At 41.0% G+C, this 15,396-nt stretch overlaps 1 long non-coding RNA gene across 1 annotated transcript; it reads left to right on the top strand.

Annotated features, from left to right (window-relative positions):
• Positions 1 to 2,930: 2,930 nt before the first annotated feature.
• LOC110690620 lies at positions 2,931 to 5,861 on the top strand. Its single transcript, XR_002505121.1, has 4 exons — positions 2,931 to 3,387; positions 4,142 to 4,229; positions 5,236 to 5,562; positions 5,653 to 5,861. It is a non-coding gene; the product is annotated as an uncharacterized LOC110690620 (long non-coding RNA).
• Positions 5,862 to 15,396: the final 9,535 nt, after the last annotated feature.

Here is a 15,396-nt window from a genome sequence, read left to right as displayed (position 1 = left end):
ATGCAGAGCGTTTCCACCAGGCCTTCTCCCTCCAAGCAATCCCAACCAAAAATTCAAAATGACAAGGGCGGGTGATGTGAGTGCATCCGGCAAGAACCGGAAGCACATCGCTCACAAGCCCAAGAGAGGGGACGGCTCTACTCTCGAAGCAGACAGGGAGGTCAGCAAACCGGATGCCACTCAGTCATCGAAAGGTGGCTTTAAGCAACCCAGCACTACTGTCGGCTCAGCAGGAGAGAAGAGGCGTCATGGGAAGGAGAAGGAGGAGGAAGCTCAGCCGGACGGTATGAGCCGCATCTTTATTGAATTTCAATACTTAAGATTGTTTCTTGGAACTTTCTTGACTAACTTATATTTTTGCAGCTCCTGTGCAAAGGCCGACCGTCGTCTAGATGGCCAAGGAGATGCTGCGGGCGCTTGATCTAGAGGACAAGGCGTCCGTAAGAGGAGTCAGCACCCTTAACTTGGATGCCATCTTGGGGAACCTCTGTGAGGTAAAAAAATTAGCTAAATTTTCCTTAATATTTAGCACATATCCGACTGGTTCTAACTATCCGTCTTTTTCTTATTTCCAGGCCATGCTGCGCGTCCAGGGGCTAAGATGGCCAATCCAGGAAAAATCTAAAGAGGTAACAGCCGCTAAAGCTCGAGCCGAGTCCGCCTTAGACCGAGCTAAATTTGAAATTGCTCAGAATGAGCTTCTGACCCTTGATATGATGTATTCCCAGGCGGACGCCAACCTGCAAGTGAAGAAGGACTTGGATTCAGCCCGCTCCAAAATCAATGACCTTAAGGCTGAAGTTAAAGGCCTTAAGAAAAAGCTTGAGCCTCTTTAAGAGGCCAAGAAAGAGGCTGAGAGGGCCAAGGAGCGGGTTGGCCGCCTGGAGGGGCGCTTGGCGAACCAGCAGAAGCAGCTGAAGGCCAAGTTCCAGTCCCGGGCTGAGGAGGAGAAGCAGGCCCTTGTCAAACAAATGATGGAAGACTATGAATCCATCATGCAGACGGCATGGGAGGCGGTACAGCCGGGGGCTGATTTTGGCATCTGGAAATCTAAGTTTGATCAAGCAAACGAGGATTTCAATGCTGAACTCCTTCGTCATGCTGAAGAGGAGGCGAACAAGGATGACGCTGATGGTGAAGAGGCCGACTCCTCTTCAGGCTCCTCCGGAGACGAAGACAGGGAAGAGGAGGATGATGAAAATGAAGAGCAGCCGGCAACTGATGATGCTGCTGCCAATGCTGATAATCCCTTCGTCCCTTAAAGCTTTTTAGTTATTTCTGCGGGCGAATGGCCATACATTTCATCTTCCGGCCTGCGTGCCGAGTATTTATGTATCTTTACCGACCGAGGGGTCGGGTAAGTTGATAATTCATCTGGCTTTGCCAGCAAACAATCTTACCCAATCGTCTGGTGGCGATTGGTCTTTTTAATTTAAAATCATTCGGCTGTTTGGCTGAAGTTATTCATATTGTTGTCCTTCAAATTTTTTCATTGCATGTTTTTTGGCTAAGTATTACAACCTGTATACCATGCGAATGTTCTTGCCCCTGGACGGATGTCGAGTGGTTTTGATTGAGTGGATGACTTAGAAATTATTGATACTTAGAAGAGTATACATGGTTTCTAAGTCAATCAATCACTATGGTGATTGCCCCAAACCACGCGACAGACGGCCATCCGGAGCAAATGAATAATTGTTTTCATTCGGCCATTGGCTCAAACGAAATACAAGATTCTTGATTTAGCAAATCTGCTAAACAAAAATCCCTCGCCTGTTTTTCTCCAAGAGTTAAAAGCAGGCGCATCCGGCCTAAGGCCTCGACGAGATAAGATGCTAAGTTTTAACTTAGTTTTAATTTTACTTTAGAATAAACCGCATGTCTCGCCCCAAGAGCAAAGAGCAGGCGCATCCGACCCACAAGTATTTTAATCTGCTAAGTATTTTAGCTCGTTTTCTTGGTAAGTAATAGTCCGTCTGTCCTTCGTTTGGGTAGAAACAGGCGTATCTGGCCAAGGGCCTCATTAGTTAACTAGACTTGTAGATTAGTAAAAAATTTCCGCCTGTCTTTCCCCAGAGCAAAAACAGGCGCATCCGGCCTAATGCCTCAATAGCCTCTACTTATGAAACAGTGACCCTTTCCCGACCGTGCTAGAACAGTTAGAAAATTCTGGCCTTTAAAATTTCACTTTCGATTAAACCAAACGACTGCGAATGCTGCTTAGCATTCGGTAGGGCCGCTTGATGTATTTGTAGAGCAATGTGCCACCCAAATGGGAGATGCTTCTCCTCGATGAATTCGCCCGAATGGACGTCGTCGGTTATTTGACTCATGTTGGAGCAGATGGTCATACTCATGTAGGAGCAGACTGTGACCATTCGACCTCTATATGTTTTTCCTAATATACGTCCATTGGCCTCAAAATGATTTTATCTGACCTTATGCCTTTTTAAGATTTAAGTAAATATTCGTTAAGTGTTGGCATAAATTTATAGAATTTCGTAGAAACGACTGCTTTAAAGCAGTCGGCTTCTTCAGAGGGATTGGGACGTCTGCTATTAGGACAGACGCTATCCAAATACATTGGCCGTCTGTATTTTGTACAGGCGACACTAATAATAAGAAAAGACAAGCTGGAAATGAAGGCATATTCTCATTAGACAAATTTTAAATGACAAAATTTGAGGTATTTACATTCGTACTTAGAACACTAGTGGAAAAATTGTCATTCGTAACAGGCTATTCGTAACGGGCAAAGCTATGCCCGTTACATTAAATATATCTGTAACGGTCAAAATAGGAGTCTGTTACAAATATATAATATTCGTAACGGGCAAAATACTGCCCGTTACAAATATATAATATTCGTAACGGGCAAATTATTGCCCGTTACAAATACTATATTATTCGTAACAAGCATAAAGTGCCCGTCACAAATAATTTAGTCCAACTGATGGAGAGGAGCCCATAGCCCATATCCCACAGCCCATTTACTACTCGTATTAGGGTTTCACTCTTTAGCCGTCAATTCTTGCCCTCCCCCCTCTTTATCTTCTCTCCTCTTTCATTTCCCTTCATTTTCAATCTTTTACTCACTCAATCTATCTTTGCCGCCGTCACTAAGTCTCCCTTTGCCGCCGTCACTCAGTCTCCCTTATTTTTCTATCTAAATTCCTTAATTTTTTCGTTGCTTTACTCTTAAATTAGTATTGTGATTTCATGGGTAATGGGTTTTGTGGGTTTGTGAGGGTGGTGTTCATGGCCAGATCTGGGTTCCTGGTGGGGGGATGGTTGTTGGGCACTACGCTTTATTGTGGCAAATTTACTCTTTAATGGCGCCTCTTCCTTCCCTAAACACTACTTGCCTTCCTCTATCAGCATATTCAGGTTATTTCAACCATTTTTTTAATTAATTTTAGTCCGAATTTAACTATTTCTCAATTTTTTAAACATTTTCTAATTGTAATTATTTATGCATTTCTTTGCTTCTTTGTATGTTTTTGCATTTTTTTTTTCCTGGTAATTGAGGAATTATTTGCTTTGATTATGTTATGATTGTCAATTATATGCATTTTTATGTGTTCTTAAGCACGGATTTTTGGCTTTTTTTTTCATTGATTTTGGGATTTTGTGGTGTTTGAGATACTATCTGCTTTGGTCTAGAAGTTTCTCACCTAAATTTAGGATATGCATATTGGAAATTATGATTGTGTTATATGTTTCATTTTTTACTCAATTTCTTTGTTATCTTTTTATCTGAATTTTCGTCCTCTCAAAACCTATCTTGAATTTTTGTGTTTGTTATTTTTGTGTTATTTCGTCTTTATTTAGTGAGTATTGGTTTTGATGCTTATTTTAGATTTTTGAATTTTTTCTTGATTTTTTGGATTATCATGAACAAATTGTAAGATATTTTTGGCTGATGTTTTGTTTTATAACTCTTATTTTTAGTAGAATAAAGCTAAACTTTATGTGAAAAAAGAAAGATATTTTCTAGTTGTGAATTGGGATTTTAAGTTTTAAAATATGCTAATTAATGTTCTTTCAATGTGTTAGTTTCAATTTATATCTGTAAATATATAGTTTTCAATTGGGATTTTGCCTCTAAGTATTAACAGTGTCTCGTGTTGGGTTAATTCAGGGTGTTGAGGCTTCAAAAGGGTCACAAATACTGCTTGCTTGGCCGTCTATCAATGGAAGTCAGTTGGAACCACCACGACACCATCAGGGTAAGCATATTTTTTATTAGCTTTTGTTGTTGTTTATCTTTACTTATATGCTTGTTTAACCTCATTTAAATTGTTTTTTTTTTCTGGCTCATGTTTAGTTACTTATCATGTTATAATTGTGGAGCTTTATTATACTTGGTTGATACATAGACTTCAACTAGTTTCTATTGTGGACTACATTCATTAGTTTATAATAGTCCTATTATGATCTAAAAATGTAGGTGTATGTTTGACTTTTAACGAAGCTCTCTAGGTTTGAATGAGTTTCCCCTTCAAGTACTTTCCTTGATAAGAGCTGCCAGCTTTGGTTTGCATCTAGTGGTTTGACTTCATATGAAAAAGAAATTCTTTGTTGTACATCTGCTTGTGGCACTCGACTGGTTATGAATTCATCAGTTTTCAAAAGCCAAATTGTTTGATTTTCGTAACTACGTTTTTAGCAAAGGGAGTAGTGAATTTTGCTGGGACAAACCAGTAGGGTGATGAAATTTTGATTTCATTATTTCCTTATGTGCATTCATAAATCATAATCTAGCCTACAACTCAATGTACTTGTTGATCTAGCTTTAAAAGGCGTAATATTGAGAACCTTGACCTATACTAGTATTCTAGTAATATGTGTAATGAACTGCAACCATGGAAGAAGTATAAAGACAACTTTTTTCTTTTTTTTGTATTTGATTGTAATCTCTTGCAATTTGGATTGTTCTTTTTCTTCTAGTTACTTTTTCTTTGTTTATCATTTAGTCATTTATATTGACTTTTGCTTAAGTTACCAGAACAAGATAACAACTACTAATCAGTCAAGTTCAAGCATTGTCATTCTTTTATTTGTCATGCTTTTCCTAAACTTTTTGCCAATTAGATATACCACGTTTTCAGCAAGCTAATTAGTTGAATATTATACATTTATTTGATGTTGGAAATATGCAGCAAGGAAATCGAATACAAACTTTCAAGGCATACCTACAATATATGTTACCTAACATATTTAATTCTTTTTCAGGAATTGCAATGAAAGGAGTCTTGTGCAATTTATTGGCTATTAACTTAGATGACGAGTTGAAGACTTATAAGAGAAAAGTAGACTTTTCTCACTGCTGTTGAATCAGATAACCTCATAGTCTTGAAGAATGCAGAGATACATCCAGGAAAAAGGCCTGAAGTGGAGCAATGAAGCAATGGTATGGTAAAGGTGTCATTGAGTCATAACAAAATCGATAAGATTCCAAGTGGTATGGCATCTTTGACCCCAGAACTTACTATGCTGATGCTCAATAATAATCCTCTAACAAGGATCCCTGAATCATTCTTTATGAACATGCGAGCCCAAGTAATAATCGATTTTATTTCCCGTTAATTACTTGATATATGTTGTATGAATGATGGTTTTGAAGTGGGTTTTTGATTGAATATTTGGTAGGTGGTAAAGTTGTGGAGACTACTATAAACAGGAGGACTAGCAATGGAGTTGGTAATAGATCAAGTAGGTCGACCAGATCGGAAGATGAAGTGAAAACTGATGCTGTCACAGAATTTGAGATCAAAGTTGCACTAACTTGAAAAATTGGTGGAAGATGTAAATGATTTAACATTAATTTAGTGGAAAATCATTTAAATCTCTTATTGCAATTGAGATTTTCTTTTGCTCTGTTTTTTTTAGTTTTAGTTATTAGATAATAATAAATGTATTTTTTTTTATTTATTGTATAAATATGAAGTACTATTTTTATCTCACTTAATTAATAAAATAATTGTGCTATAATTATTATGCAAGCTAGCTAATCCAGCACAATGTGCTGGATTTTTTTTTAAAATTGGGGTAACACTATTTGTAACGGGCAGATATCATGCCCGTTACAAATAACCTTGTTATTCGTAACGGGTAGTTGAAAAGCCTCTTACAAATAACGGGTTATTTGTAACGGGCACTTGAAATGTCCATTACTAATAACGAGTTATTCGTAACGGGCATTTCAACTGCCCTTTACGAATAACTTGTTATTCGTAACTGACACTGCCCGTTACAACTAACACTTGCTATCCGTAACGGTGGCATACGTAACGCTCATTGTCCGTTACGGATATGCCTTTTTTGCCCGTTACGGATGGCTATTTTTCCACTAGTGGAAGTAGTACTTTTTCAAGTTATCTACATTCCAAGTCCTAGGCAGCTTTCTGTCGTCTGGTTCTTCCAGGCGGTAGGTGCCATCTCTTACTTCCTCATATATTCGGTAGGGGCCTTTCCAATTTGGGGTTAACTTTCCCTGCTCATTCGCCCTACCGACTGCCTCCATTTTCCGTAGCACAAAGTCCCCCACTTTGAGAGGACGCTTGTGTACTCTTTTGTTGTAAGCCCGTGTCATTCTCAGACGGTAAATCTCATGGCGCAAGGCAGCATTGCCCCTGCGCTCTGGAAGTGAGTCCAATGCCAGCCGCATGGCCTCCCAATTAGCTTCTTCGTCATATAACATGACTCGAAGAGTCGGCTCATCGTGTTCAATGGGCAGGACAGCTTCTGCACCATACACCATGAGGAACGGGGTTTCTCCAGTCGCCCCTTTAGCAGTCGTTCTGATGGACCAGAGGACGTGTAGTAATTCATCCGCCCAAAGACCACCAGCCCGTTCTATTTTCTTTTTAATCCCGTCTGAGATTAGCTTGTTGAAGGCTTCAATATGATCGTTTGCTTGGGGCCGACCGACTGATGCAAAGAGGCTTGAGACCCCTTATTCTCCCAGCCAAGTCTTGAGTTGAGGCGTCTTAAATTGAGGACCATTGTCAAAAACCATAGACATGGGCATCCCGAAGCGAGTGATAATATTCCTCCAGATGAAGGAAATGACGTCTTTTGTCTTGATGTTTTTGACCGCCTCCGCCTCTACCCACTTGGTAAAGTAATCCATAGCTACCAATATGTAGCGTTTGCCGCCTGGGGCCGCGGTGTAAGGCCCAAGTATGTCCATGCCCCATTTGGCAAAGGAAATTAGGATGTGGATGGCCGTCAGGTCTGTGGGCGGACGATGGATGAGCTTGCCAAAATTTTGACACTTGTCACATTTTTTTACCATTTCCATAGCATCCGACTCCAGAGTTGGCCAGAAATAGAGCCGCCTGGCCTTGGCAACTAAAGACCTGCCGCCTATATGGGAGGCGCAGAAACCCGCATGCAAATCTTCGAGGACCTCTTTACCCTTTTTTGGGGTAACACACTTCAATAGGGGTTTCAAGAAACCAGCTTTGAAGAGTTCTCCTTGTCTCAGCTCGAAGTTTGCCGCTTTCTTCTTCAGAGCAGCCGCCTCCTGAGGTGAATCAGGGAGCGTGTCGTCTGCAAGATAAGCCCGGATGTTGTCCATCCAGGTAGAGCTTCGGTCGAGAATTCCAATGGGGTCATCATTAGATATACTTCTCTTTTCCACGACCTCCTAGAAGACCGACCGAGGCGTTTCACAGGAGGCGGATGATGCTAGTTTTGACAGAGCATCCGCCTGATTATTTGAAGATCTGGGCACCTAAGTTAGATGGAACTCCTCAAGTGTCTCAACTTCACTTTTGACCGCCTGTAAATATTTTATCATGGCCGGATGAGTGGCCTCGTACGTTCCATTGACTTGGAGTACGACTAGTTGAGAATCAGAGCAGGCGGCAATCTTTTTTGCCCCTGCCGCCTTGCGGTACCGAATGCCGGGTAGCAGGGCCTCATACTCGGCCTTATTGTTAAAGACCTGAAACTTGAACCGTAGTGCATATTCGTACTTATCTCCCTCAGGAGATTGACAGATAATCCCTGCACCATGATGTGTCTATTTTATATAGTATTTTACCCCCGTCCCTTGGTCATAATTAGTAGTGTTTTTGGCTCTTTAGAGCCACTTTTATTACTAATTGGTGTTTTCTAGTGTTTTCGTAGATTTGGTTGACTTTTGCAGGGATTTATGCTTTAGGAGTATTTTCCCGAGATATTTTAGAGCAATCACGAACATTGGAGAAGCACGACAAGATTTTATAGCCCAGGACCGGTTAAAACCATCGAACTGGTGATTAAGGGATCGGTATAGGTGATACCGGGGCATTTGGACTGAGTATTCAAGACCAGAAGAGGAAATCCAGATTGGCCCGAAAAATTGGAGCCCAATCGTAGTCCAAATATTGGCCCAAATGAGCCGCTCGGCCAAAGAAACTGGCGCTCGGAGGCGCGCCCGGCCGGGCGGGAGAAGCTTAGGCTGGCGACCGGTGACGCGCCCGGCCGGGCACGAGTTTAGTATTAGGAGCAAAAAAAGGCGCGCCCGATCAGGCGGTGCCTCGCCCGATCGGACGCGTGTATTTATTAGTTGACGCTTAACGTCGTTTTAATTTGTTTTAGTTTAGGATTTTTGTACGGAGTATAAATACTCCTCCGTAATACGATTTTAGGATCTTTTTCTTCTCCTTTTTACACTTTTTTTACTCTCTTAATTGTTCTCTTAGATTTCTTTCTCTCAACTTTTGTTCTAAATTCTTCCATTAACTCTAGATTACTTATTGGTAACAATTTCTTCCCCTTTAATTTCAGTTATTTTATTTGCTTCCTTGATTATTCTTCCATTAACTCCAGATTACTTATTGGTAACAATTGTGAGTAGTTTAATTTCTAGGGTTTATGGGGATCTAATAAATAATATGAAGGGGTAATTTGTTGTTGTTAATTATCAATGCTAGATTAATTTCCTATTGATTGGATTAATGCTCTATGACTAGATCAGGCGTGATCTTTTATGCATGAGTTTGGCAATATTAATTCAAGATTCGACAGATGAGAATTAATATTTGGGTCTAGTTTCAATAGGCAGGTTAATTTATAAATGGTTAAGTCGAGATTCGAAAGAAGAGATTTAATACCGGTAAATTTATTGTGTGATTATAATACGTAGCGAAAGCCCTTTATAATCTGATTGATGTATGCTTGATGAATGATTATTATATTTTACCCTGGAATATTATTTATTGGTGAACCTATACCCTAGATCCTTTCATATATTATTTTCTGTCTATTCTCAATCTTAGTAGTTTAGTTACTTATTCGAATATAAATATTGGTTACTTAGATAATTTAGATTATATTAATTAATTAGGAGTAAAAAAACTTGTTTCCCTGTGGAGATCGACCCTACTTCCCTATCTACTTTAGTTAGAGGATTTAGGTATTATTTTTTATTAGGGGATACGACTTTACCTTGTCAAAATTTGGCGCCGTTGCCGGGAAAACGGTTTTATTTTTATTTCTGATTGTTTTTGTAGTCTAGATTATTTCCCTTTTGTCTTAGAGAGCGTTAGTTCTCTGAGACAAATCTCATATTTGCTTCTAGTTTTTGTTTATGCCCAGTTGTTCCAGATCAGGTTACATCCCATTCGATCCTGAGATCGAACGTTCCTTCCATAGACAGAAAAATTTCTACAAGCAAATCCTGGCGGATTCTGGTGATAATAACAATAATCACCGTAATCCTCCAACTGGTTCTAGCGATTCAGTGACATCATTAGACGCAGAATCAGAGATGACGGCTCCAAAGAAGCTTAGTGATTATTCACAACCAAATCTTACGGATTTTCCACATCTCACCCCTACTCCGGCTCTTGATGGGGTTCAATTTGAAATTAAACCTCAATTTATAACGATGATAGAGAGGAAGCAATTCAGTGGAGCCAAGGGTGAAGACCCGAATCTTCACATTGCCGACTATTGTCAATATTGCAACACCATCAGACAAGCCGGGGTCACTCAAGACCAAATCATGGAGATTCTCTTTCCTTTTTCATTAACTGGAAAAGCTAAATTGTGGTTTAATGGTTTAAATAGAACTACACTTGGTATAACTGATTGGGAAACTCTTGTTCTGAATTTCTATAACAAGTATTATACTGCAGAGAGAACAGCCGTACTACGGAGTGCGATCCAGAACTTTGCCCAAGAAGCCGATGAATCTTTACATGAGGCTTGGGAGAGGTTCAAGGATTTACAAAGAGATTGCCCCCACCATAATTTAGCACAATGGCAGTTAATCCAAGCCTTTTATAATGGCCTTGGAAATTCTTCACGAATAATTTTAGACTCTGCAGCTAGTGGGAGATTTATGAATCTTGATGTTAATGATGCAGGTCAGGTTATTGAAGACATGGCAATACACAATTCCCAGTATGGGAACCCTAGAGATTTCCTAACAAGGGGAAGCATAATGTCGACTCTGTATCCTTTTTGCAAGCTCAACTAACCTCTATTTGCCAAAAATTAGATAATCTGAGCACTCCTAATGTTGCCAATGTTTCTGCGATTAATAATAATTCTAATGAGGCTTTCTATGAAAATTGTGGTATTATAGGTCATTGGGAGCAGGATTGCAGGAGTTCCGTGGAGCAAGTTAATGCCTTCCAAGCTTATAGGCAGAATAACCCATACTCCAACACTTACAATCCTGGGTATCGGAATCATCCATACCTTTCCTATCGGAGCACTAATGTTCAAAATCCACCACCACAAGAACCACAGGCGCCACAGCAACATCAGCATAAATATTATCATCCCAATGCTAGCCAGAAGAACCAGCCACAACAACCCTCCTCATCTTCTGACCCTTCTCTGGTGGAAATTAGAGCAATGTTGGCCAATATGCAAAAGCACATGGAGAGCAGAGATGCGACAATTGATCAAATTCTAGCGCATAATAAAATTGTAGATAATCAAATTGCGCAACTCTCCGCTACTCTACAAGCCCGCCAACAGGGAGCTCTGTCGGCACAGTCGACTAGGCCTACGGATCAAGCATTTGCAATTACTCTGAGGAGCGGTTCAAAATATGAAGGGCCCTCTATGCCCAGAGTTGATGAACCTGTTTTATTAAATAATGCTAATTTTAATTCCGTTAAACCAAACAATGTAGTTGATAGCCCTGCAGGGCTAAAGGATAATACTAACATATCTAATTCTACATTGCAGGGTACAACTCCAGAGAAGGTGGCTACTCCAGACAAGAATAATAATGCTCCAAAGCCAATTATCAAATTTCCTTTCCCCAATCGTCAATTGAAGACAAACTTGGATAAGCAGTTTGGTAAGTTCCTGGAGGTGGTAAAAGATTTGAAGGTAACAGGTCCCTTTACTGAATTGATCACACAAATCCCCTCGTATGCAAAATTTATGAAAGAAATATTGACGAGAAAAAGGTCTATTAGTGAGGTAGAGACAGTAGCTTTCACTGCAGAGTGTAGTGCCGTACTTCAAAATAAGTCTCCACCTAAATTAAAAGATCCGGGTAGTTTTTCTATCCCTTGTCATATTGACAATCTCTTGATTGATAATGCATTATGTGATTTGGGTGCTAGTGTTAGCGTCATGCCATTATCTGTGTGTTCTAAGTTGAATATGGGTAAATTAAAAGCTACCAATATAACTCTACAAATGGCCGACCGTTCTTTCAAATACCCCTTAGGTGTTTTAGAGGATGTCCCCTTTAGAGTAGGTAAATTTTATATACCTGTAGATTTTGTTGTTCTTGATATGGATGAGGATATGCAAACCCCAATTATTTTGGGTAGACCATTCCTTAACACTGCAGGAGCAGTCATAGATGTAAGAAGTGGTAAGTTAACATTATCAGTAGGGGATGATAAAGTTGTTTTTAATCTGAATAATGCCCCTAAAATCTCCACGACTCAGGAGAAATGTTTCAGTGTTAATGTGGTTGTAAATTATTCTAACAAGCCCCAAGCTCTTGAAAAAGATCCCTTGGAGGCGGTATCTTGTGTTGCGTCCTTTTCAGATGAGATAGACAAATGGCAGAAGAAAGTCAATGCAATAGAAAGAGAACTCTACAATGTTGGTCTTGGTTTCGAGGATGAACAAGGGGAACCGATCGAGCAAGTTGTGCGAATCGAGCCTACGGTAAGTGTTCCGCCAGATCGAGTTGCAAGTGTTGAACGCAATGATAATTTGGAGCAACCTTCGATCGAAGGAGGATTTTTAGTGCGTAGCATTGAAGATCCCCCAGTCCAAATCAAGGAGGATCCGCCAGATAAGGAGATTTGGCGTCCCACAGGGTATGTCAGGAAGCCGTATCGCAGCCTAAACACCGCTAGACCGGGTGAGAAACCACCCGATCAAGCGTTAGGCCAAGGGTCCTAGAAATTGTACTTGGTAAGAAGGTCGTGCGGGACCTAGATAAACCAGCGCTTTCACGAGGCAACCCGTATTTTTAATGCTTTTTAGTCTAGTTTTTCTTTTCTTTTTCTTATGAGAGGAGAGATGAGGGAATTTAATGAGTTTTATGAGTGTTTGTACAGGTTTGAAGGAAAAGAGTTAGCCAAATTTTGGAGAAAAGAATAAAATTAATATGTCGTCGATTTAGTCTCGGGCCCGACCGGGCGAAGCTTGCCCGATCGGGCGCGAGAGCAATGATCTGAAAATAAGTAATTTCGCCCGTCCGGGCGAGAGGCGCCCGACCAGGCGCAAAATTCGTTGTATACGGACTAATTTATCCGCCCGATCGGGCAAGCCTCGCCCGACCGGGCGCGAGAAAGGCGAAATTTTGAACCTCAAGATCGCCCGATCGGGCGAAGGGCGCCCGACCGGGCGCGAGACCAAGGGAAAATTGGTAATAAAGATCGCCCGACCAGGCGCGTGAATTGGTCAAAATCGGGTACCTTAGATCGCCCGGCTGGGCGACCGGCGCCCGACCGGGCGCGAGAGCTTAGCAATTTTAAAAAACAAGATCGCCTGACCGGGCAACCCACAGCCCGATCGGGCGCGAGCGTATCCGCCCCCTTCTTCTTCTTTCTTTTCTTCTTTCTTTCTCCATTTCTTCTTTCCTCCATTACTTTCTCTCTCTAAAACTCACATTCTCTCTACCTTCTCTCTAAGATTTCTCCTCCATTTCTTACCCAAATTAAAAACTCTTTACATATTTGTGATCCTCTCTTCATCCTCTTCACTTTCATATAAAAAATTTTCAGTTTTAATTCAATAAATTTTCAAACTCATTTCTTGAACATGGCTTCAAAAAGGGCTAGGTCCATTTTTGGTAGGAGCTCCAGTTCGAGGGAGGAATACGACCCGGACTTGCAACTCCCGTACTGGCCGACGATCCAGATTGTGAGCGGAGAACAAAAGGAACGGCTAGAGCATTTGATCGGTCGTGAGGTAATTCCTTCTCGGTGGTTACATCGCCCTACCCTAGAATCATTTGGTTTGTATGATTTTGTAAAACGATTTTTGAATGACATTGGCATGAGAAAATTTGTTAATATGCACTATCCTACATACCGAGAACTTACTTGTGAATTCTTGTCCACTTTTCATGTTGTTAGTAGTAGAAATGGGCCAAATTTATTTTTCAGGTTAAATAATAGAAATATTAGTTTAACTTTTTAGAATTTTGTAAAATTTTTGAATTAAATTCTGAATTATCTCACCAGTGGCATGCGGACTATAAAATGGGTGACTTATATTATGCTTTGACTGGTTTGCCTACCCCCGACCCCCAACATGCTAGTACCAAACCTATTCACCACCCTGTCCCAAAAATCTGGCAAAGATTTGCGGGTTTGTGTTTTTTAGGTAGGGTCGAGCCTCATAACGCTCAATCTAATGAACTAGCTGTCATAGGACACTATGTGTACGGGTACGGGAAATTGAACATAGGTAGGTTTATAGTTCACCATTTGAGTAGGCATGCCACAGCCAGCACCACTTCCAAGACCCCTATCCGTTTAGGTGGCCTTATCACTCGAATAGCGGTGAAAAAGGCCAGTTTTGTAGTAGACGGACCCCACCAGCTGACCAACTGTGGACCAGATACCTACATGACTGCTAGGTATTTTGAGGATGTGGGGTGGGTTAGACCGGATAGCGAGAAGACACCCTTTTGGTGTATTCGAACTAGGAACGAGCAACCTTTGCCCATTTTTCCCCTACCCAGTCCTGATTTGACCGTCTTTCCCCCAGGGCAACCTTCTTACTCTTATGATGTTTTAGTTGCCAACGCTAGGGAGCAGGCACCACCACCACCAGTTCCACCACCCCAGCCTCAGCCCGAGGTGGCTTTCTCTCCACCTCGTATGTCCCACTCCGTCCCTCATGTTGACTCTGACCCTGTTTGGGATCTTCAGAGTATAGGTCAGGCCCTAGGACGTATCGAGCACTCACATACTGACCTTAGGAGGATGGTAGGCTCCATAGACCAGAGGTTAGGGTACCTAGAGAGGAACCAGGGTAGAGCTCTCTACCCTATGTACGATAATTATGCTCGTCGGGGCAACATTCCCGACGACGCTATTCACCCTAACTGGTTTCAGCCTCCACCCCAGGGATACGATAGGGATCCCACTACCCGTGGTATTTACACCGAATATTCTTCTTTCTTCGGGTACGGCCAGGCCATTCCTTTCGGGGGACCGGCGGGGGGGGGGGGGAGTTTTCACGCTGATTATTTTGGTGGTAGCTCTTCGGGTGCAGGTGGCAGTGGAGGTGCGGGTTTCGGTTCGATGGATGAGGATGATGAGGACTAGCTGTTGGGTTATTTCCGAGCCAATGAGGACATTGTCTGATTCTGGCTTGGGGGAGATTTTGATTTGGTATATTTCTTTTTCTTTTTTTCTTTTATTTCTTTTGGTGTGTTTTCTTAGGTTAGATTTCCTGCTTTCTAGGGTAGTTTTTATTGCTTTCTTATTTATAAAATACAAAAAAATTGAAAAAATAAAAAATCCAAAAATACGTTCCAATGAATTATAAATTATCCTTCCCTGTGCCCCTTACTTGAGTAAATTGTTTTGATTCTTGGTATTTGATGATAAGCACTGTGGATTAGTTGACCATGATTTGATGTTTGGTTGCCTTGAAACCTTAACATGCGTCAATTTTGTCCAACTACTTGTGAATATAGTGCTTGACTTGTTGATTTGGTAAGGAATGTGTGATAATTCCATAGTTCCTGGTATGTCAATGAATTTGAGTATTGGTTTGCAACTATTAGTAATATTTATATGATTCATTATTATGCACTTGGTGGAGGACGAAGGCATTTGTTCTTTTCGGTAGCCTCCAGATATTGTAGATACATTTGTTCCTTTCTTGCTACCCATGTTGTTGCCTTGACCTTTTGTTGTTTATTAGCCACATTACAAGCCTATTTTGCCCCAT

Source organism: Chenopodium quinoa, unplaced genomic scaffold, assembly GCF_001683475.1.
Source record: "Chenopodium quinoa cultivar QQ74 unplaced genomic scaffold, ASM168347v1, whole genome shotgun sequence".
NCBI lineage: Eukaryota > Viridiplantae > Streptophyta > Magnoliopsida > Caryophyllales > Amaranthaceae > Chenopodium > Chenopodium quinoa.
Note: the sequence above shows the minus strand (reverse complement) of the source record. Positions and strands in the feature narration are given on the sequence as shown.